This window comes from Anolis carolinensis, unplaced genomic scaffold (assembly GCF_035594765.1).
Source record: "Anolis carolinensis isolate JA03-04 unplaced genomic scaffold, rAnoCar3.1.pri scaffold_11, whole genome shotgun sequence".
Classification (NCBI taxonomy): Eukaryota; Metazoa; Chordata; class Lepidosauria; order Squamata; family Dactyloidae; genus Anolis; species Anolis carolinensis.
This window is the reverse complement of record NW_026943822.1, coordinates 22,785,687-22,794,617: the sequence shown is the minus strand read 5'-3', so window position 1 is coordinate 22,794,617 and position 8,931 is coordinate 22,785,687. Positions and strand designations below refer to the sequence as shown.

General features: G+C 43.2%; 1 long non-coding RNA gene across 1 annotated transcript; it reads right to left on the bottom strand.

Annotated features, from left to right (window-relative positions):
• Positions 1-410: 410 nt before the first annotated feature.
• LOC134293982 (uncharacterized) lies at positions 411-3,053 on the bottom strand. Its single transcript, XR_010000951.1, has 2 exons — positions 1,727-3,053; positions 411-759 (listed from the first exon to the last, which is right to left on the bottom strand). It is a non-coding gene; the product is annotated as an uncharacterized LOC134293982 (long non-coding RNA).
• Positions 3,054-8,931: the final 5,878 nt, after the last annotated feature.

Here is an 8,931-nt window from a genome sequence, read left to right as displayed (position 1 = left end):
ATAAGGTTGAAAGTAGAGGTGGGAAGATGATTTGAAAATGGGGAGAAATGATCAATAAAAAAGGTTGAGAAGCCCTGAGGAGAAGAATCCATAACTGATCTGAAATTTCCCACTTTGGGACTACATTTATACAAAATTCAGATGTGATTGTTTCGCACAGAGAACGACTTTTTCTGTACAGAAAAGGATGGCTGGTAATGGCATTCTGTATTGCAGTTACAAAGTTATAACCTTCACTTGTTGAAAAATGTTGTCTATGATCTTTTTCAACAATTTAAGTGTATCCACTGGACACCACAGATGTTCATGTTGGTGCTGCTGCTTTCATATAGAGCCCCTATCTCTCCATAGGAATGTATCAAGTTGCCCAGATACCAGTTCAACCATTTCTATATCCAGTAATAATAATATAATAAATAATAATATATTTTATTTATATTCTGCTCTATCTTCCCAAGGGGACTCAGGGCAGATTACAGAATACATATACTGCAAACATTCAATGCTGTTATACAATTAGCAGGGACAGACAGTACATAAACAGAGGTAAAGGCTTTCCCCATCTTTTTCCATTTCTGGCATCCGGAGGCTGTGCTTGACTCTGGCCTCGAGGGGGTGCTGTTACTCCATCTTCCATGCTGAGGAGCTTTGTTGTCCTTAGACTCCCTCCCGATCAAATTGTCAGCATGTCTTTATGGGTGTCGCACCTCAGGTTAGCTTCACCTTGCTCAATACACCAGACTGCACACAGGCTGAAGTCTTTTGTAGTTCATTAGAAAATAGAAGATAAAAAGTTCTTTCAAAGCAAAAGTGAAGTTCCAAAAGATCGTTACAAAACAAAGCCTTAAACTATAATCCAAGAAATCACAAGGAATAAAACAAAGTCCCAATAACATGAACACAAAGGCTGCAAGATAATCCAGGGAACGAGAGCTTCCTTCTTGGTGAAATGAAAGTTGCTTTGACAAAGGTTTGTGTCCAAACACACTGCTTTAAAACCCTTTGCCAAGCATGAGAGCATTTCTTTGGCCTCTGACCTCCTTCTTGTTTGCTATTCTCACACTCCTTCGAACCCTGAATTCCAAACGGTCAGCTTGATCTAAAGATTCCGTTTCATCAAGGTCAGTCAGCTCATTAGTGTCAGCCTGCCTGCTATCAAACTCAGACTGAGAACTATCCTCCTTTTCTGAGTCAATTTGCACCTGGCTAGTTTCAGTATCATCAACATCATTACTTTCTATGAATGTATGTGTGTTGGTAACACATGGATTATATTTTGGTTTAATTACTGTTTTATAGTTCATATTATTGGATTACATTTCTAGCTATAGTGGCCTCTTGCCTGTGCCTTTATTACCTCCCCACTTAAAGCGGTACCTATTTATTTACTCACAGTTCTGTTTTCTGCTAGGTGGGCAGGGAGCTGGGACTGATGGCAGATGCTCTCTCCAACCTGGACTTGAACTGCCAACCTTTCAATTGGCAAGATTTTCTGAAACTTAGTGGTTTAATCCGCTGGCCCCAAATCTACCATGCCTAACGTCTTATTGAGAGGTCCCAACTAGAGCAGAAACATTGAATCAACTGTGGAATGGCAAGTCAACTTGTCGGTTAATGGGTCTTCCTCAACTAGCAATAGGTTCAGACCAACAGTGGGAGGAAAGTCCTATTATCTCAAGCAGAGAATGACAAAAAAGAGACATAAACAGGTATAAGGTAGACTTACGTGTTCATGTGTCACCAACAGGATGCCAGACCAAGTCTTCATCTTCATCCTGAAGGCACATTCATCTGCTATTGTTGGATCTGCAGAAATGCCACCTTTAGGTCATAGCGCCACTCACGTTGGCCACTATTGTATCCCAGTATCCACTAGTTTTCCCAGATAATAGTCCAGTCAGCTTGAGATGGTTAACATCCTATCAGGGGGTTGGATCTAGTTAGATGTGAGTTGAAACACAAAATTTATGGACATTCTTATAAATAACATAAAAGCCAGAGCTCTGAGCCTGTCAGCTGGGACTACAAGAAAATACGGCATTAATTTTGAGCTTAAATTAAGAGGAGAAAACAGCATCGATTTGGCGGGGGAAGAAATAGAGAGAACCACATTTATAGATTTATTCGGTAGATTTATACCGTGCCTTTTGACTACCCACTCACCCCCAAATTATGGCTAACACTAAAATCAAATATTTCTATGACTGAGCTCCTTCATTAGCTCTGTGTAGTATAAACACCTGCATGTGGAGTTATGTGTTGCTGGTGTTACATAGACCTTGTGCTGAATGACAACGCTGGGCAACTAAGCTGAGTATTGAACCAAACATATGTGTAAATCTATTTATGTTATAGATCCATGTGCAATGTTGCTGCAGATGTCATTCCTCTTCCACAGCCTTGCACTGAATGTAGACCTGTTCCACCAGTTGAAATATTCAATCCCATAAAGGAACCGATGGATATGTAAGAGCTTGTGCGTATGTTAAGACCATATCCTTCTCATTATGAAAACAAAATATAAATACAATAGCTGTGCCCGGCCACGTGTTGCTGTGGCAACGTATGGTGGTATGGGAAATAAAGTATTGAGGAATTGGTGGTAGTTAAGATAAAGGTATTAAGTCTAGTCATGTCTGACTCTGGGCATTGGTGCTTATTTCCATTTCTAAGCCGAAGAGCCGGTGTTGTCTGTAGACACCTCCAAGGTCATGTGGCTGGCATGACTGCATGGAGTGCCGTTATCCTCCCGCTGGAGCAGTACCTATTGATCTACTCATATTTGCATGTTTTATAACTTCTGTGTTGGTAGAAGCTTGGGCTAACAATGGGGGCTCACTGCGCTTCCCCAATGTGAACCTTTGACCGCAGCTGAGTGCTTTAACATGCTGTGCCATTAGGGGATATTGTTTCCTGAAGCTTGTTAATATAAAGTATTTCTGTTTTTTTTTTTTGTCTGTTGGAGGCAAGTATGAATGCTGCAATTAGCCGGAATGATTAGCATGTAATGGCCTTGCAGCTTTAAAGCCTGGCTGATTCCTGCCTGGGTGAATCCTTTGTTGGGCTGTGTTAGCTGGCCCTGTCTGTTTCTTGTGTGCAATGCACCTGTTTTCAGTGTTGTCCCCCCCCCCTCCCCAGGCACATTCGCAAATGTCCAATTGTCCCTCACAGATTAGTTTTTGGATGCCTAAGATGAGGAAAACTTTCCCCCTTTTTTTCCTCAGCCACGTCATCTTCCCTGGCGTGAGGCAAGCCATCTGCTGCGGTGGTTGGGCTGCTTGCATGCTGCTGAATTGTAGTTCGCCCTCCCCTCCCCCAGGCGCATTCGCAAATGTCCGATTGTCCCTCACCGATTAGTTTTTGGATGCTGAAATACCCATATGTCTTCCAAGGGTAGGGGCAGGGGCCAGCTCCGCGCATGTGCACATAGCTGTTTTTGGAATTTGGGATTTTGAGGGACATGGACTTCGAATTGTGTTTTGGTTTTGTCATCTAAACACAGCGGGGAGGACCATGTGTTTTGTTGCCAAGTTTCGTGGTTCTGGGTTTTGTAGTTTTGCTGCTTTTATTAAGGTAGAAATGGGCAGAGCAGATTATATATATATATATATAGATCTGAGTTCTGCAAACCAATTAAAAACACATCAGTACAGAAGGTCCTCTTTTTTCATGGCATTGAGGAGCTTGGGATCAGATTTTGTACAGAGTGAAGCATCCGTTCTTTCCTCCAGCTTCCTGCCGACTCCTACTCTAACAATGTATTTTGAGATAAAGCCACAAGGGAGTTCATTTATGAATGATCTCCCCTTTTTGGAGTATTCTAATAAAACCTCCCTAGCTTCCGTCCCATTTCGTCTTATAAATTGCCCTGCATTCCCCATCCTGCTGTTTGGGAGGACTGGCTTGGGCCTCTAGAGGGTGATGGAGAGCCAACGAAGAGCCGCCGTGTGCCTTGTAGACACTAGACGGCCTAATGATCGTGTCGGCAAGCAGATAAACAGATGATGCTGAGAATTAATGGAAAAGCTTCATGGGAATTCAGACTTACTAGGGTTGTGTTGACTTACCGTTTGCTAATTCTCTGCTGGATCAAATCTAATTCTGGTCCAAGGCCAGGAGGAGCTCTGCAGCCTGAAGTGATGATGTTGGAGGCATGGGGGTCTACTGAGCTTTTCTGAACATTTTTGCATATTATTACCGTTTGTTCCTCGGGATGATGCACCTGTCTTGGAACTAATGCTCTTCGTCGGCACCTGAGATCTCAGCAGATATCTCCCGCCCTCCCAGTTTTATCTTGCAATATTAGTTTTCAGGTTGAGTTTCCCTGTAGGACACGACAACTATCACCATCACCATTTCCCATTAAATTCTGCAGGACCGAGCATAGTTTGGGATATAGGAATAAGAACAAGAGGTGTTGATGGACTCACAAAGCTTTTGGTTGGGGATTGGTGGGAGAAAGGACATCTCCAACATGGCTGGAGGCTCAGAGAAATGTCCCTCACAATCCAATGGAATTAACAAAGATGTGGAGAACTACAACATCATGGAGATGATCTACAAAGGCATGGGCAAACTTCGGCCCTCCCAGTTTTATCTTGCAATGTTAGCTTTCTGGTTGAGCTTCCCTGTAGGACACAGCCACCATCAACATGTCCATTTCCCATTAAATTCTGCAGGATCGAGCATAGTTTGGGATATGGGGATAAGAATAAGAGGTGTTGATGGACTCACAAAGCTTTTGGTTGGGGACTGGTGGGAGGAAGGACACCTCCAACATGGCTGGAGGCTCAGGGAAATGTCCCTCACAATCCAATGGAATTAACAAATATGTGGAGAACTACAATATCATGGAGATGGTCTACAACATGCATAGGCAAACTTTAGCTCTCCCGTTCTATCTTGCAATGTTAGCTTTCTGGTTGAGCTTCCCTGTAGGACATGGCCACCATCAACATGTCCATTTCCCATTAAATTCTGCAGGATCGAGCATAGTTTGGGATATAGGGACAAGAACAAGAGGTGCCCATGGACTCACTATGCTTTTGGTTGGGGACTGGTGGGAGGAAGGACACCTCCAACATGGCTGGAGACTCAGAGAAATGTCCCTCACCTTCCAATGGAATTAACAAATATGTGGAGAACTACAACATCATGGAGATGGTCTACAACAGGTATGGTCAAACTTCGGCCCTCCAGATGTTTTGGACTTCAACTCCCACAATTATAGGAGTTGGAGTCCAAAACACCTGGAGGGGCCATGTTTGACCATACTTGGTCTACAACTTCTTCTGATCTCCTTGTTGGCTCAGTTGGATCATGGCTTAGCAAAGTCTGGTTGAATCCTAAGGTTGAATCTTGAATTCTGCTATTTTATATAAGGGAACCATTTTATTATTCTATTGTATATAACAGGACTTCAGCATCCACAGATTTTGTATCCATGTAGTTCTGAAACCAAACTCCAGTGGATACTGAGAACCCTCCTATGTCTCTTTTCCTCTTATTTCTCTTTCTTCTGCCCGCTTCCACATTTGATTAGATTGTCTGGTTTATCAACCAATCCGTTGATCCATCAAGAAGTTTCTTTCCACAAGCACATTTCAAATAGACTGAAATATATTTCTTATTTCGACATTGAGCTGCCTCGTCCACTCACTCCCTTCCTCGGCACGTCGCAATAAATCTCTTCGCCTTTACTTACCAGAGACATGATTTCTGAAGAATATAATGACATTTAGAAAAAATATATATAATAGAGACAGTGAATGTTTTATACCCGACTTGCGAAGTAACAGCCTGAGAGTGACTCCGGAACAATCAGTGTCATTAAAGCGGGACTGATGAAAACCGCTATCAAGCGAGCCTTGTGCTGTGATACACTTCAGCTGTGTTTTGTGAAATTAATTGGATGGGGGCGGGGGAAGGAGGCTTCGACATATTACTGCAAGAAAGGAAGGAAGAAAGGAGGAAGAGGGCCTATTACCGGGGTATAATAGCCCAAGAGCCAAGCCATAGATGAAGACACTGTAGGGAAAAAAGAATGAATAAATAAACGGAAACCCAGTCCTAATTTAGATGTACGATGGATACAAATAGGCAAGTACAGAGTGGTTTAATGCTAAATAGATGGATCTTCTTACTGTACCATCCCCAAAAGGATCCTGTTTCTTTGTCGTTACATCCTAATAACCTTGGTTCTGTCACAACTTCGGTTCCCCAATAATGGCTGGAATCCTGTTGTTGACATTTGGGAGATTTTTATGTCAAATTACACCAGTATATGTCTTTTAGGGAACCAGCATGATATAGCGGTTTAAGTGTTGGACTACAGCTCCCCACTTGGCCATGGAAACCCACTTGGAGCCCATTACTTGTATTACAACTCCAATCCTCCAATGATGACTGGAATCCTGTTGGTGACATTTGGGAGATTTTTATGTCAAATTACACCAGTATATGTCTTTCAGGGGAGCCAGCATGATATAGTAGTTTAAGTGTTGGACTACAGCTCCCCACTTGGCCATGGAAACCCATTTGGAGCCCATTGCTTGTGCAAGAACTCCCAATGACAACTGGAATCCTGTTGGTGACATTTGGGAGATTTTTATGTCAAATTACACCAGTATATGTCTTTTAGGGAACCAGCATGATATAGTGGCTTAAGTGTCAGACTACAGCTCCCCACTTGGCCATGGCAACCCACTTGGAGCCCATTGTTTGTGTTACAACTCCAACCTCCTAATGACGAATGGAATCCTGTTGGTGACATTTGGGAGATTTTTATGTCAAATTACTCCAGTGTATGGTGGAGTTGTGACTGAATCTTCTTTTCTCCCTTCTCAGACAGTGCAGTAGCTGTTGGCATGGGCGGAGGGTAGTGGCAGTTGAGCTAGAGGGAGGGCCTTTCATTTGACTCTGGAGTTAGGCATGATGGAGTGGTGTCTATTTCTCTCTCTCTCTTGTTAGACTTGTCAGGTTTTATTTGAGTGGCAAACTCTATGCGAAAGAGCTGATTGTTAATGTGTCCTGCTTAATGACATCCCCAGGGAGTTCTTGGTCTCCCATTTCGATCCTGAAGACTCAGGACCTGGGACAGTTCTGATTTAGCAAGTGGTGGATGTTCTTGCTGCACCTCTTGCCTCCATCGCTTTGCTAGATTCTTAACACTATTCCCTTTCTCCCCTCCCACCTTAAATCCCAGAAGGAATCCGCACTCGGCAATTCCATCTGCTGCGCTCCAAGGAAATGGAGTGTTTTATTTCGTATGATAATTTTTACGGCTTGGAAAGTAGATAGGCAGCGGCCCAGGAAAGCTTGCATCATGTCAGATTAATGAGAGCCACGGACAGGTACGTTTTGTGGGGGTGGGACGGGCCTGGCGCCAGAGGAGGAAGAGAACAGCCCGAAATGCTTTCAAATTGCTGCATTGGCAGAAGCTGGGTCTTATAGTGGAAGTATATTCTGCTCCCTGGGCTCGGGCTGTGGCGCAGGCTGGAGAGCAGCTGCAATGAATCACTGCAATGAATCACTCTGACCAGGAGGTCATGAGTTCGAGGCCCGCTCGGAGCCTATGTTTGTCTGTCTTTGTTCTATGTTAAAAGGCATTGAATGCTTGCCTATATGTGTAATGTGATCCACCCTGAGTCCCCTTCGGGGTGAGAAAGAAGGGCGGAATATAAATGCTATAAATAAATAAACAAATAAATAAATAAACTGCCAACCTTTCGGTCAGCATATTCAGCAGCTCAGCGGTTTGACCCGCTGCGCCACCAGGAGCTCCATCCAGCATTTAGGACTCCCTAATCAAACCTTGGGTGGGAGAAGAGATTTGTTAAGCACGTACATCCTACGTGTAGAACCACAAGGATCTCCCGCTAAGTCGGCAATTTTTGCCTGCTGCGAGCCATTTAACGTCCCCCCCCCCCCCCCCAGCACTGTTTAAGCCCCCTGCAGCTAATCTCTTCCAGGCCCAACCTTAAGGAGGATTGCGAAAAGAATGTCAGGATTAAAAAGGGAAAGAAAACACCAAAAATAAATACACCCCAAAGCCTTGCTTGCGCCGCACTCAGAGTAAGAGACTTTAAAACGAGGGCTTAATTAACCGGATTGCTGGAAGGCATGAATCCCTTTCCTTCTCTGTTTGGTCCTTTTCAACATCTCTATAAGAAAAGGCTTGGCAGGTGGCAAAGAGCTCTAGAGTTTCGTATGAATCTCAAAGCATGGTTACATAAGATGGCAATCCTGGAGAGAAATATTTTTCAATAGTCAAGAAGGGTCTAAATACTCCAAAGGCAGCAGACCCCATCTGATATTGGAAGCTAAGCAGGGTCAGTCCTGGTTAGTACTTAGATGGGAGACATCACCAAAGGCCATTGAAATCAACAAACATGTGGAAAATTTCAACAGAAAGGAGGAAACCATGAACATGAACAAAAACTGGCTACAGTAGAGTCTCACTTATCCAACATAAACAGGCCGGCAGAATGTTGGATAAGCGAATATGTTGGATAATAAGGAGAGATTAAGAAAAAGCCTATTAAACATCAAATTAGGTTATGATTTTACGAATTAAGCACCAAAACATCATGTTAGACAACAAATTTGACAGAAAAAGTAGTTCAATACGCAGTAATGCTATGTAGTAATTACTTACAAATTTAGCACCAAAATATCATGATGTGTTGAAAACATTGACTACAAAAATGCGTTGGATAATCCAGAACGCTGGATAAGCGAGTGTTGGATAAGTGAGACTCTACTGTATTTCTTGCCTGTGAAATTCATGGCGGCCTGATGGGATATACTTTCCTCCCCAAAACATAGCAAAAAACAATAATAATAATAATAATAAAACTTTATTTATACCCCGCCACCATCTCCCCAACGGGGACTCGGGGCGGCTTACATGGGGCCATGCCCAGAACAGTA